Here is a 15,833-nt window from a genome sequence, read left to right on the forward strand (position 1 = left end):
GTACATGTAAATTGCCTATATTACAACAAATAATTGAGCTGTGGGACGATTAAATTTGTCCATGGTCTTGAAAAACTAGGACTTGAATCTAGTATTGCAAATCCAAATCTATCTGGCTTAGGCAGAATTGATCCACTGTACACTATCTTCTTCTTATCAAAATTTGCCCCTTTTACTCATATCATAAGTCTATGTTCTGTCCATAAACAAGTAGACTTAGTTCATGCATACCACTTAAGCAAGTGTAATAATTTTATAATATAGAACAATTTTCTACAAAAATATAGAGAACACCATCTTCAAGATTTTTTCTATGTTCTGTTTTTTCCTTCTTCATCGTATCCATTACCTTAGGGGCAAATGGTTATACTCTGAACAAGAAGGATACATTTTAATTTTTTTCACAAAAATGAATACGACAAAAATAAGACCATGTTGTAATTATAGGTTTTAATTAGATGCTTTACCTTTATATGAATGTGTAACCACAAAGCATAGGATCCAACTCAGCTCAAGCGTCAATCATACAAGAGGCGGCATAATGGATGGAGACAAAGAACTTGACTGGCAAAAGGCTGGCAAGCTGGAAGATGGCAGATTCATGTCGTCAAAACAACGATCTGTTAGCCTGGCCACAAGAACTCTTTTGTTTTTGTTGTTATTGTTTATTTGTTTGTTTTAATTTAATTTGATTGTTTGAGAGAGAAGAAAAATAGGGAAGTACATTTTTTGGAAGGGTGGATTATAGGATGGTGGTGCCAGCATGATCAATAATTCCACTCAAGGTCTGAGCCCTTGAGGAATACTTGCCAGGTGACTACAAATCAAGATTTTAGACTAAGGTTCCACACGTCTCCTCCTTTCGGACAAGATAAGGGGTGCCAGTCTGAACTTTGTCTAATAAGACAGATTTTTCTGGATTCTACTATTGAATTCAATTTTTAATTTCTGTGGGAAGACTTTTAAATGAAACCCATCACATTTTAGAGGTAAAATATGCAGAGTGAGGCTCTGGCAACCTGGCGGGGGGTGGGGGTAGAACAGCATATTCTAATTTGTTTCCCCCACTTATAACTATTGTTAAGCTCTGACTAATTTAGAGATGGTAGTAGCTACCTATCTCACTAATATCTTTATGAATCAGTAGAGTAAACTTCATCAAACAAATCTGCTTCCACCTTTGGCATGCTGACTTTAGTTCTGCAGCAACACCGGAATACAACTCATGCCTAAAGGCAATAATGTGTGTCACGTTAGCAATTTTCTTAATGTTTGAGACTGACTTTTTCTCTGTTTCTAAGAATGACTTATTTTCTAAAATGTAATTTTTGCAGCTTGTGATTACAGAAGATGAGATGTATGTTGCTTTTGCTTTCATTTTGTCGAATAGTAATGTCTTATAGAATGAGAATATGATAATATTTGAACAGTTTTATGACAGAGAAATTAAACACAAGTGAAATCCACATGTATCTACATATGTGTGTATATATATATACATATATATATAAAGATGCACACACATTAAAAGCTTAGGCTTTAAGTGAAAGAAAAAAATCACAAATACCAATTATTTTGTGGGTGAAAATATTTGATATTATGTTTGGAATGATTTTCAACCTGTCTTGCAAGGAACAGTGAATTTGAGGGGAGTTAGTTTGATGATTTGATAAAGCCTTCTAATCCTGTCGTAGGAGAGGACATGACATTTCAGTAAATTAGGAAGTAGAGGGTGCTGGTGCCTTTCAAAAGATGTAAAACGCTTCACTTGGTACTAATGTACATAAAGCAATTAGTTACTTGTCATGATGGGTGTTCCCTAAGGCAGTGCACTTTCTCCATTAGTATTTATATCTACATGCCATTAGGTATTGGGTAGCACTAAATAGATGAGATATGTTAGAGAATCACTCAAGTCATGTGTCATGAAGAAAAGAGTTATTTGCAAGCATTATTAGCATACAGGTGAAGATGGCTCACTGTTTCCAGTGAAATATTTATTTTGAAATGTTTACTGAGAGTGCAACATTAAAAATTGATTAATTAACCTTTACAAAAGAATTTCTTTATTTATTGGTAAATATTTGATCACTGAACATGATCGTGACAGTTTTGTTCAATGCCATTTTCTCCTCCCATTGTTCTCTGAGTATTGGGTCCTCCTTACTTAGAAAGTCAAAGTTCTCTTCACATCATATCTTAAGCTTAGGGTTTTTGTCGGAAATGAAAGCATGGCAATAAAATTTCATGTTATTTGCCCATAAGTATATTGTTTTCTCTTTTTATCCTCTTTCTATATCTCCACTAGAAGATCTCAAATACGCATATTGATATGACTTAAAAATTAATCTACTTGCAACATGGCTCTTTTCATATTTTCTACTTAAAACCTATTAAGTTTTGATTCATTAGCTTTTCCAGTGGATTATTAAAGCACAATCTTCCTCATTCAGCAGAATTAAGAAAAATATTCATGGTGATCTAATATATTCAAAGTATTGATACTGATCACAGAATTTTTCCACTTGGCTAGCTCCCATAGGGTGTGTGTGTATATATATATATATATATATATATATCTGTATCATTGTATATGATACAGATATATCAATGACAATGACTGTATCATTGTCACTGTAATCCCGTTACTCATCCATTTTCTCAAGAAGGCACCAGTAATGTCTTCATTGTAAGACTTGTTGTTACTGTTTTGTTTTGTTTTATTTTTTTGCCTTTTGCTTTTTGGGTCACACCCGGCAATGCACAGGGGTTGCTCCTGGCTTTGCACTCAGGAATTACGCCTGGCGGTGCTCAGGGAACCGTATGGGATGCTGGGAATCTGGGTTGGCTGAGTGCAAGGCAAATGCCCTACCCGCTGTACTATGGCTCCAGCCCTGTTACTGTTTTTGCCATATTGAATACGCCACAGGTAGCTTGCTGGGTTCTCCGAGAGAGATAAGGAATCGAACCCCGGTCAGCTGCATGCAAGGCAAATGCCCTACCTGCTATATTTTAAATATATTTATTTATTTATTTAGAAATTGCCGTACAATATATAATTTACCACCATGTTGGTTTTTCTTTCTCATTATTGTTCATACTGCACTCTCAGGCATTTAGAATAGTCTCTATTAATATCACTGAATGACCAAAAGAATAATAACTCTGAATCAGAGTTATTATTGGTATTTCTTTCAAGAATTAAAAAAATATTCATAGCCGTCATTTATATAAAACATTCTACCTTTGCCAAATAAGCTTCCATGTTCTACTGTGAAAAAAGAACCTACAAGAATGTGTTAATGATTCTGCAAACAACAGACTTCTGTACATAAATACATTTAAAACATAAAAACAGAATAGGGCCAGAAATATAGTATATAGGTAGGTCATTTACCTTGTTATATGGCAACCTGGTACCACTTACTATCCCCTGGACCCTTGCATGGATGAACCCAAGCACTGAATGAACCCATCCAGAAATAAGTCCGAGCATTACTAGGTGTGGCCCCAAAATAATGCAAATATAGAATATAAGTTTTTATTAATATTGATTGATAATATTACCATTTCAGTAAATTTATTGTCTCATTGAATGCCTGGATATTTATTTAAATAAAATTTAATTATTTTTTAATATTTATAAATTATTATTTAATGATTATTAAATTAATTTAAATAAATATTTAAATATTATGTTGATAGTGTTTATTTATTTAAATAAAACAAATATATTGTATTTATTTTCTTAATAAATTTCATTAATAAAAGTGCATCTAAATGCAAGGCCTGATTATGAAGCTTTCCTAAGTACAGACACTTTGAGTCGTAAAGAACTTGATACATCACATTTCACCAAATAAAGATTTTGAGTACATATTTCACTAATATTTGAAAATCCAAAATTTTTTATGGTTTGAAATATAGAATTTTTTCTAAATTATGTGTCTGTAGGCTTTGGAATTTGTTATGAAAGCTAAATAAAAATCAGTTTTACTTATTATAGTCACTTGGAAAGTAAGGCATAGAGTAAAGATATTAGATTATAAAATATATATAACTCCTAAAACAGGAAAAGGCAGAAGTTATTACTAGTGCACTATAACTGAGATTCCCCTTCTGTGCATCATAGATACAGATGTACATAGGCAAATAATCACAGGTTTAGCTGAAGCATTTAATATAGAAAGGAAAAAATTGCAATGTCCTTGAAAGACCTATTCTTAGTCTTAAGCAGAGAGAGTTTAGCCTTGAACATGTACTCAAGAGAAAATCTATAGAGGATAAAAAGGCTAAATAGTCTGGAAATATTTCTAGATCAACATTCCTCAAAATTACTCAAAGAGAAAAATTCTTGCCAGAGACGTTCAACATACTGCATATAATGAGCCACTCAGACTTGTATTTAAGGGTTGTCAGCCTTCTTTCTAATTCTCAGATTTTTCACAATCTTGCTTTGTGATTATTTTAAAAAATAATAATTGCATGCACGTGCTTGCAAGCACTCCAGTGCACTTGAGTAAAACCTTATAAATTAGTAAATGCAATTGAGTTGATTTAATAGTGAATCATTGCTATCTTTAATAGATTGCTGATGATATTTTCTAAGTAAAACACTTATGGAAGCCATAATGTTAATTATATCTATCAATTTCAGGGGTCAAATATCAAAATCCTAAACTATTTTTAATGTAAGTATAATATGAATTTAAATAAAAAATTTTAAAAATTATTCCATAGACCACAGAGTCAAAGGCAACAAGTGAGGTGCTTGTTTTTCTTTCAGTCAATATGGGTTCAATCTCCATCACCACCTCTGGTCTCCTAGAAATGCCAGGAGTAATTTCTGAGCATAGAGTCAGGAGTAAACCATGACAACAGTCAGGAGTGGCAAAAAAAAAAAATTCAATGTGCTAAGAGTTTTATTTTAATAATTAATTATAAGACATTGGGAAGAGTTTAAAACATTTTAAACATGTTAAAATTTCATTTTATTCAAATCTCATTGCAGGTTTATATAATAAAATATCATTTGAGCTTTGTTTCAAAATCAGATATACTCAAAAGAAAGTACACATTCCATTTCATCAATAGTTTTTGAAAATATGTGCAAAAGAAACTACTAGGACTGATTATACAACTTTTGGGGTGGCAAAGAAATATACCAAAAAGTAGAGACTTAAACACAAGACTTTTCTAAGAGTATGTCCCTATTTAAACTGTAGAGTTCCTTTGCCCATGAAGTTGGTCCTGCAAATAGACAATAGAATATCTAACAATTAATACAATATTTCTTCCTTGAGTAGAAAAGAATGAAAGATGTAGGATGGTGTTTTGTGCTTCCACTAACCCCAAAGGTAAACTGGATGATTGCTTTTAGCTGGAAGAACCAGAATAGTTTAAAACATGATGAGTATTGAAACAGAATCAGGAAAGATTAATTGGGCTTTTACATGATGAAAATGGCCAAATGAAAATATTTTACTGAAGAATATGTAATTGAGCATGGATGGAGTGAAGAAAGAGTCGGATATGTTAAACAGATTGAGTTCACGTAGAATCCACCGGACAGATAAGATTAAAATTATAGGTTGGGATCAAAATAAGGAATCACATGACTGCAAGGAGCATGAGTTTGAATTTCACCTTGTAAGCAAATGGAGCCTTTGAGTAACGTGATCACAAGCAAGCTGCAGAGAAATGGGAGCAGAAGATCAGGACAGATAGGGCCTAAGGTATAATTAGTAAGCCAGTTGTACTGGTTATTGGTACCTGAATTAGAAAGCCAGCAACAGAAGCAGGAAACAAGGAATGCATATGAAAACCATGCGAATGAAATATTGATGTACATTGAATAGTTGTGGAGGGGGTCATGGATATGACCATGCCCCTTAACAATTCAGAAAAACAAGAAGAGAAAGCAAAGTTGTAGACATTTGTGAAACCAGTTTATCATAAATGTGAGAGTAGGAAATATGAAATGCAATATGAGAAGAAACTTTATATAAACTGAAGAATATTTATTGTTATAAATATGTGAGGATAACATAAAATTTAAGAGCTTTCATTGCTACATGTGTAGATAGATACCAATTAAGAAATTACTTCTTGGGGCTGGAGTGATAGCACAGCAGGTAGGGCATTTGCCTTGCACTCGACCAACCCAGGTTCGAATCCCAGCATCCCATATGGTCCGCTGAGCACCGCCAGGGGTGATTCCTGAGTGCATGAGCCAGGAGTGACCCCTGTGCATCACCAGGTGTAACCCAAAAAGAAAAAAAAAAGAACAAACAAAAAAGAAAACAAAGAAATTACTTCTTTTTAAATCATTATCATATCTGTAGTAAGAAAAATGTTATATGCATATTATTGCCTAAGTTAAATATATTCACAGCAAATTTAGCAATATCTTTATATTATAAGTACTATGTGAAAGTTCCAGTATTGCAGTCATCTCTCGTTATGAAATCCTAAATTATTCAAATCAATAGAAGGTCCACAAAGTCTTAGGCAAAATATAAATCTCTGGGAGGAACATGAACAAGAAAAACTAGTTTTTGGAAGTCTATAATCTTATAGGAAAAGATTATAATGGCTGGAGCATCTGGGTGAGGGGGAAAGAGTCTTTCTGAGTGAAAATAAATGTTTAAAAGCTAAACAATTGTGATCTTTGCTTAGTATTTTTAAGGCAACAGTTGTGTCAGTTTAGAACATATATTTAGTTAACTATATATATTTAAATGCAGGCCAATTGCAGCAAAGTGTTTTGTAAAGATCCTTTTATGACAAATATAATAAAATAAATACCTAAGGTAGATAATAAAATATTTTCCATTCAAATGTTTTTATATCTTTTACTAAAAAATATACAAAGTAGCATTTCAAAATTGAAAAGGCTTGATTGGGGTATATAGATATAGTACTTGTAGCTCTTTTTTTGTGTGTATTTTTCATATTTTGAACCTAAACATCTCCTTTCTAGCTAAAATTTCTATTGTGTACATATATATAACATGCTTTAAAAATACACAATTGAGTCATGTGTATTTTAGAACAAATATTGAGGAAAGCTATGCTCAAAACCAATGTCTATACCATTTAAACAATGGAAGCATCAGGTAAGTAACAACATTTGGACAGCAAGTCAATATGACTATGAAAGGTCTCCAATAATGAGCAAATTCAGACCAATACGCAGTTTGAGTATTTGGCCTTCTTATTGACAAAGGTTGCTTTCAATCACAGTGTATCTATTACCATATCAATCATCACTCTAAATGAATACAATGCTATCATTGACAAAGACATCACTTAAGCTGAGAAAGTAGATTCTAAATAACAAAATAATGAAGGGTAGGTTGTTCACAGCAGGAAAATGAAAAATATAGCTTAAAAATCCATTCATGAGTAAGTAATAAAATTGGGGGCCAATAAGAATAAAAGTGGTTGCTGGTTTAAAGAGATTGTGAATACAACATGATTATTATTATGTTATTACATATTAAAGTTAATTCAACTGAGAGATTTCTTTGGTATACAAATTAAGATATGGAATTGAACTGATAAAAATGATTTACATGAAAGATTACAATATTGGCAGCTCTATAGAGTGAAATGTCACTACTTTGCTGTACCGTCAAGTTTTACATTTCCTCCTTTGAATCCCTGTCAGCTTTCATGAACAGCAGAGAGTTTAATCAATGCTTGTGGTAGCAATTGCATAATGCTGCATATTTCATTTACAAATAATCAAAATGACAGAAACATCATGAAGTAAAACAACATATACATGTACCCTGATTATCACATTATAAATTAAACAGACCTTCATGTTATTTTAAAAATTAAAATGATGTGCACTTAAAAGAAGTCTACATTTCTGCAAACTAAACTGTTTTGTACTCACTGGATTAGCCTAAGGCATTTGGCTTATAATAAGAAATTTAAAGATCCGAAAACTGTACAAAGTTATGCATCACGCCTGTAACCTTAGTTTTGTTAATTTTGTGATATAAGGTTCTTCTCAATGAGAAGATGGGTGTTTTAATGTTCTGCAAATTCTTGAGTTCAGTTTGCAGTTTTATTCCATGGAAAAGAAATACCTTAGTTGGATGGGAATAAGAGAAGAGACAGATGTTGCACCGGCATAACAAATGTGAGGTATTTACTTAGGTTAATTTCTTAGATACCAAATGATATTCAGGAAACAAAGTGGGGGGGGAGGCATAAAAGACAAAGGAAATCAAGGGAAAAGATTCAAGTGGATTCAGCTGAATGAAGAGATGGTGTGGAATAGCATGACACATTTGGCCATTAAGGAAAATCATACAAATGAGTGTGAGAAATGGCTGGACAATTTTATGGTGGGGGGTAGGAAGAATGTGCAAAGTGTGGAAGCATAAAGGTCACAAAGAAGGGAAATGGGAGGAAAGAGGCTTACTGCAATCTACCTTTATTAGGCCAATGATTGCTACTCACCTAGAAATTGCTTCTTAGGCCTATAAAATATCTGAGCTTTTAAGTTAAAAGGAAATACTGTTGCTACTTATGAATGTTTTAAATGACCAGAATGCCTGTCTTCTTCAAAGGTTTTGAGAAAATATTTTAAATGGAAAATAAAACATTTTTCTGCTTTCAAAATAATTTTTGTGGCATAATTTTCTTTTGCTGTAAAAATCTAGATTATTAACTTTAAACAGTTTATATAAGGAAAAATAAAACTTATTGATCAAGCCATTTTTTTCAAATATATATTGATACATATTTTTATATATCAGGAAGTGAGCAAATGTATCTTCAGTAAGTAAAATGTATAACAATTATTTTAATATATTGTATTGGCAACTCTAGTCATAAGTAAAAATAGCAATGATTTTTCTCTATTAACTTACTATCTTAAAAGGTATGTTTTCATTAATTATGTGCAAAGTTTTATTTTCTTCTCTATTGGTGTATAGTAGTCATCATAAGTCTAGTTTCTATTTGTATATCTAAGTCACTGACTACTTGAATTGAAGTAGACTAGCTCTTGGCTTAGACCTAAAAAAGACACTGTGATTTGCACCATCATATTTGATCAAAATATTAACATTCTTTACTCTTGGTGGTAACTGTACTTTCAAATCTGATTTTGACTTATTTATTAGACTTACTATTTTCTATGAGGAGTACATACTATTTATTGAACCAATGGAAGAAGCATTTAACATTGGTAAAGACCCTTCACTAAATGACAACTTGAGCACTGAGACAGTAACCTATGAACATAAATATAAATGAAAACATTTTTATTTCTTAAAACATTGTCACATTTTGGGAAGCATTATAAATACTAGAAAAATAGATTTCTTATCTCACTTTATAAATATTAATTTATTGCAACACACACACACACACACATACACACACACACATGAAACAGAAAACCAAAACCTACAACAAGACACATTTTGTAAGCTTCACAGAGAAGCTACAGAAGATTAGATTACCCTACCGATTGAAATAGGCATAACACAGACAGATTCTTATCTGATCACAATCTAGAAATAGAAACCAGGAGATATTGAGAGGAGTTTATAATCAGTGTGAAAAAAGAGATTGCATGTAGAATGATTTAAATTACATCCAATATAAAATAAAGTATTTAGGAAAATGAGGTTGGTTTTAAGACATTGCAAGACATTGCTTAAGTGTAACAGTGGGGAAAACCCAAGACTGTAGGACAGAAAAGAAGGAAAGAAAAAGCCCTAAAAGCAAAAAGATTAAAAAAAATCCTTCTTAATGCACTAAAAAAAAAAAAAGTTCTGATGCCGAAATATCAAAATGAATCTGGAGAGAAGAAAGATACTAAAAATATTTAATAACTCTCACACCTGGGTTCAGAAATTATTTGCAAAAGGTATAGCACTGTTGTAGCACTGTTGTCCCATTGTTCATAGATTTACTCAAGCGGGCACCAGTAACTTCTCCACTGTTGTTACTGTTTTTGGCATATCAAAAATGCCACGGGTAGCTTGCCAGGCTCTACCATGCGGGCAGGATACTCTTGATAGCTTGCCGGGCTCTCTGAGAGAGACGGAGGAATCAGACCTGTGTCGGCCACGTGCAAGGCAAAGGCCCTACCTGAGGCAAAGAGTATAATGCAATTAATAATAATAATAATAGCAATAAAACTAATTACTATACTTTAATCAAACAAAATGTTAAACATTCAACATTTTTGCTTACAGATTTATTTGTCCCTGGAAACCAGAACTAAAATAGCTCAGACTTTACTAGTTCTAGTTAAGTCTTCATATATGTATTTTATCATATCTTCAGTTTAGGAAAGACACACTTCAAGATCAAAAGAGCATCACTGTCATCCTGTTGCTCATCGATTTGTTCGAGCGGGCACCAGTAAACGTCTCTCATTGAGAGACTTACTGTTACTGTTTTTGGCATATCCAATACGCACGGGTATCTTGCCAGGCTCTGCCATGCGGGCTCCATACTCTCAGTAGCTTGCCGGGCTCTCCGAGAGGGGCGGAGGAATCGAACTCGGGTCGGCCGTGTGAAAGGCGAAAGCCCAACCGCTGTGTTATCGCTCCAGCCCCAAAAGAGCATAGGAAAACATTATAGAAGACAAAATGGCTATTAAATGTACAGCTAATACTAATTATAATATTAAAGTTACAACACATAATGAATATAGCCTATTAAATGATGTTCTCAATTTAATGCCATTTAGTATGATTTTTCAAAGGGGAGTTACTACCCAATGTTCGCTTTATTTAGTCTCCCCCTCTACCTTTTCTCTTATTAGTCAGGGGTGGGGCTCCCAAATGTGTTCAGGGGCCTCAGAATCCACTCCCTGTGATCTCAGCAACCCTGTCAAAGTTCAGTGCCAGAGTCCAAGGATGTGATGCTACTGAGACTCTGGGGCACCAGGGAATCACCAGGGTCACGTGGTGGTGCTTAGCCGTGGGAAGCACAGGGAAACTGGCGGGGGTGGGGGGGTGGTTCTTTCCAGGTCGGAACCTTTGTCCTATCTCCTGAGCTACTTAATCTTCCCACTCTTTGTACTCACTTCCGAGCACCTTAATGACTACTTTTTGGACAAGATAATGTGCCTGGCTTCTCTTTAGGAATTCAATTACATCCATGTATTAAATATAATATAGCAGTTGTAGTAATCCAGGCAACATTTTCAGTTGAATGATTTCTCCTAGTTTATTGTAGTTCTGATCATTCTAGGCTGTCTCTCTTATGCCCATTTCTGGTCTCCACTAAATGTGACCAAACTCTATTGCAAACAAACATCTGCATTCCTATGTTCATGGTATACTGTTCAAAGGAGTCACAATCTGGCAAGGAGCAAATATCTGAGAACAGATGATTGTAGAAGAAACTGGAATACTACTAAGCTATAAGAAAATATAGAGTCATGGAATTTTCTGCAATGTAGATGGATCTGGAGGTATTCAAGAAGTTCGAAGGAGATAAGTATAGGATGATCTCTCTCACGTGGGGTATACAGAAATATAGTAAGGGAATAACATGATCAAATAAAACAGAAGCTGGAAACTGAGCTACAGAAGTGAGTTTATCATGCTGGCCTGACAGAGTTGGGAGATACTCTGGTTAAGGGTGTGGTGTGGGCATGTGTAGGCACGAAACCCTATTATCAGTAGTACTGTGAATCAAAGTGCCTTAATTTTTCTTTTCAAAGACTCATTTTATGTACTGAATTCATGAATTCTAAAGTATTCATTGAAGCACCCTGCATTGTATACCACAGTTGTATGAAAACAATTTTTAAATTTCACAAGAAACTCGCAAACAATTCTCTGCCATTTACAGGTGAACGCAGCTGGGTGCACAAGGACAGTGGACACAGGAGCCAGAAATATTACTCCATAGTTGGAAGCCTGAAGGAGCTTCCAGCTGAGTTGGGAAGAATGAGAAGGCTCGGACTAAGCAGATAGCGCGCAAGTCATCGGGTGGGAAGGTGCCTCACAAGCAGCTGGCCATCAAGGCGGCCTGCAATAGCGTGACAGCCATGGGCGGCGTGAAGAAGCCACAAAGCTACTGGCCTGACACCGTGGTGCGGCATAAAATCCACTGCTACCAGAAGTCCACCAAGCTGCTCATCCGAAAGCTTCAAGACTGAACTGCGCTCCCAGAACTCGGCCATCATGACGATGCAGGAGGTGTGTGGAGCACTTCAAGGATACCAACTCTTGCACCATCCACACCAAGCGTGTCACCATTAGGCCCAAGGACATCCAGCTGGCCTGCTGCATCGAGGAGAGAGGGCATAAGGTTTTTGTTTTTTGTTTTAATTTTTTTAATTTTATTGAATCGTCGTGAGATAGTTACAAGCTTTCATGTTTGGGATACAATCTCACAACGATCAAACACCCATCCCTCTACCAGTGCACATTCCCCACCACCAATATCCCGGGTATACCCCCCCTTTCCCACCCTTCCCTGCTTCTAAGGCACATAATATTCCCCATATTCTCTCTACTTTTGGGCATTATAACTTGCAACACAGACACTGAGAGGTCATCATGTTTGCTCTACTATCTACTTTCGGCACACATCTCCCATCCCAACTGGTTCCTTCAGCCATCATTTTCTTAGTGATCCCTCCTCTATTCCACCTGCCTTCTCCCCTCTGCTCATGAGGCAGTCTTCCAGCTGTGGGGCAATCCCCCTGGTGAGAGGGCATAAGGTTTGCTATGCTAAAATCTCAGGGCTGGCACAAATGGAGATAATACTGGCGCCCACTTGAGTAAATTGATGATTAACGGGATGACAGTGCTACAGTGCCACAGTGCAGTTGGAAGCCTGTCTTATGAGCTGGGGGGAGAAGGCAGCTGGAATAGAGAAGGGATCACTAAGTCAATGATGGTTGGAGGGATCGTTCGGGATGGGAGATGTGTGCTGAAAGTAGATAAAGGACTAAATGTGATAGCCTCTCAGTATATGTATTGCAAACCATAATGCCCAAAAGGAGAGAAAGAGTATGAGGGAAATTGTCCGTAATAGAGCCAGGGGGAAGGTTTTTTTGGGGGGGTTAATACTGGGGACATTGGTGATGGAGAATGTGCACTGGTGGAGGGATGAATGTTCATCATGTATGACTGAAACTGAAACATGAAAGATTTGAAACTGTATCTCATGGTGATTCAATTAAAAAAAAAAGCATTTGGGTTGAGTGAGGCAACTGACCTGCTAGGAGAATGTAAGTGTAGTCAAGGGCACAACTTTATGTATGTTCAGAGCCCACATTACCTCTGTAACTCCAAGCAAATTCCTGTCACCATGGTCCCCAAGATGTGGCCTTGTAGGAATAAAATTTTAGTATTCAATAGGTTTTCAGTAAGAATATAGGTTTCCCTTCTCTTCTACTTATTATATTTATTATTTATTTTAGTGGAAAATGCCTGTTTTTCTTCCTATATTTGGTGTAGGCCAGCAAATAGGATTGGTTTATTTTACCAATATTCATTCTCTTCATGGGAACAAGAGCCTGACTTGAACATGTCCATTTTCAAAATAACCCATTATCATCATGCTTTCCGTGATTTTTCCTGTGTTCAAGTTTACTTGGCCAGCATCTCATTGGACAAAACAATCACATGAATCAGAGCTTCCTATATAATTTCATGTCACAGGGTTTGAATTTACTAAGGAGTAAAGAACTAGAACTGCTGGGACTGGTGCAATAGCACAGAGGGTAGGGCATTTGCGGCCGACCCAGGTTTGATTCCCAGAATCCCATAGGGTCCCCCAAGCATCTCCAGGAGTAATTCCTGAGTGCACGAGCCAGGAGTAACCCCTGTGCATCACTGGTGTGACCCAAAAAGAAAAAAAAAATAAAGAAATAGAACTGCTGATTCATCTCTTATATTCTCTAAATTCTTAAATCAGCATATTATAACTATTTGTCTTTTCTATCCTTCTTGAGGATAAAGACTATTTTCCAGTGCAGCAGGTAGGATGCTTATCTAGGGTATGTTGGAGATAGAATCCCACACTGCTGTGTGCAAGGCAAGTTCCCTGCCTGCTGTACTGTCTTTTTGGTCATGAAGGCATTTGTTAATTTGCTTGTTGTTTTGGCCAAACCAGCGCTGCTCAGCGGTTACTGCTGGCTCTGCACATAGGATACTTCTGATGGTGGTCAGGGGACCAAATAGATGCTGGAGATCAAACCTGGATTGGCTGTGTACAACTTACTGTGCAATCTCTCCAGCCTTCGGATGCATTTTAATTTATTTTTATTAATGGGCTGAAGCAATAGCACAGCAGTAGGGCATTTCCCTTGCACGCGGCCAATCCTGGTTCGATTCCTCTGCCACTCTCAGAAAGCCCAGCAAGCTATCGAGAGTATCTCACCCACACTGCTCGGCAGAGCCTGGCAAGCTACCGTGGTGTATTTGATAAGCCAAAAACAGTAACAACAAGTCTCATAATGGAGAGGTTACTGGTTTGCCCGCTCCAGCAAATCAATGAGCAAGGGATGATAGTGACAATGACAGTGATTCTCCATGCAGCAAAAAATAGCTGATATTTTAGTAAGTTGGGAACAAGACTTCCAAGCAGATATATACATTAAAAATATTCAGGTGCAAGAGAGATAGCAAAGCAGATAGGGCACTTGCCTTGCACCCTGCCAAACTGGGTTCATTCCCTGTCACCACGTATGATCTTCAGAACCCCATCAGGAGTAATCTCTTGAGTGAGGATTAAGCAATGAACACCGTTGTGCGTGGACCCCAAAAAACATCATCTCAGGGAAAGGAAGGTAAGAAAGTAAAAATAATCAGAATCAGTTATGGCTAATGTGGTAAATCCTAAAGTTAAAAAATCTAGAAAAAACTTCATTTTACAGGACAGAAACAGCACACAAATCACTGGAAAATCTGGAAATGGAGATGCCTACAAATTTCAGTCAAATAAAGAGTTTTTTTTTCTGTTTCTCTGATTATTTACTTTTATGTTTACTTACATCTTTATCTTTTAACTAAAGAGAAAATACGGACAGAACAATTGTATATTTATTGATTCATTCAAAAGTGTATGGAGTCTGTTATATAGCAGGCACCAGGCAAGATATTAAGGATGTCGGCACACACCATCTAGTGATTTCATTGAGAATCTGGAAATAATTAGGAGGGAAAAGACCCTTAAACTAGGGGAAACATTTATTTAAAGATGAATTGATTCTTTAATTTTTGATACAGCTAGTTTCTGATTTGCCGAGCTTTTTTTAAAGAATTGCATGTATATGCCATGTTCAGAAGAAGATTTAAGTAAATATATTGTTCATTATGTGTTAATTCTTAAATATTAGATTATAAGCTATAATTTTCACATTCTCAAATAATTTGCTTAGATTTTAGAAATATGATTTCCATTAAAGCTAGTGGGAATAGTGTGGCTTCAAACTCCAACCAGTGCTTTGAAAAATTACCCCTACTAAGTATTACAAGGCTTTCCAGCTGTTGATATTAATATTTAACAAAAGTTGAACTTGAAAAGTGTCCACAGATGTAAACAATTTTTATCAGAATTTTCTTTATCCTTTGTGTTTCAGCTAGCACATTGAGCCATTTGAAGAGTGCTTTCAAGTAAATTAAATTTTTCATAAGTTGAAAATTTGTTTTTTATTAGGAAGAGTTAAAATAAAATATCTAATAGTTTTCTCACAAATATAAAATATTATGTTTATTTAACATATAAAATCAGCAAATAGTAAGTTTATGTTATCTAAAGACTAAAAGTGTATGAAACATGATTTTAAACAATTAATGTACTTAATATAAAAATGTAAGGAATCCTTG

At 35.4% G+C, this 15,833-nt stretch overlaps 1 pseudogene; it reads left to right on the forward strand.

Annotated features, from left to right (window-relative positions):
* Positions 1–541: 541 nt before the first annotated feature.
* On the forward strand, positions 542–15,598 carry LOC129401682 (histone H3.1-like; annotated as a pseudogene).
* Positions 15,599–15,833: the final 235 nt, after the last annotated feature.

The sequence above is a fragment of the Sorex araneus genome, chromosome 2, assembly GCF_027595985.1.
Source record: "Sorex araneus isolate mSorAra2 chromosome 2, mSorAra2.pri, whole genome shotgun sequence".
NCBI classification, from domain to species: Eukaryota; Metazoa; Chordata; class Mammalia; order Eulipotyphla; family Soricidae; genus Sorex; species Sorex araneus.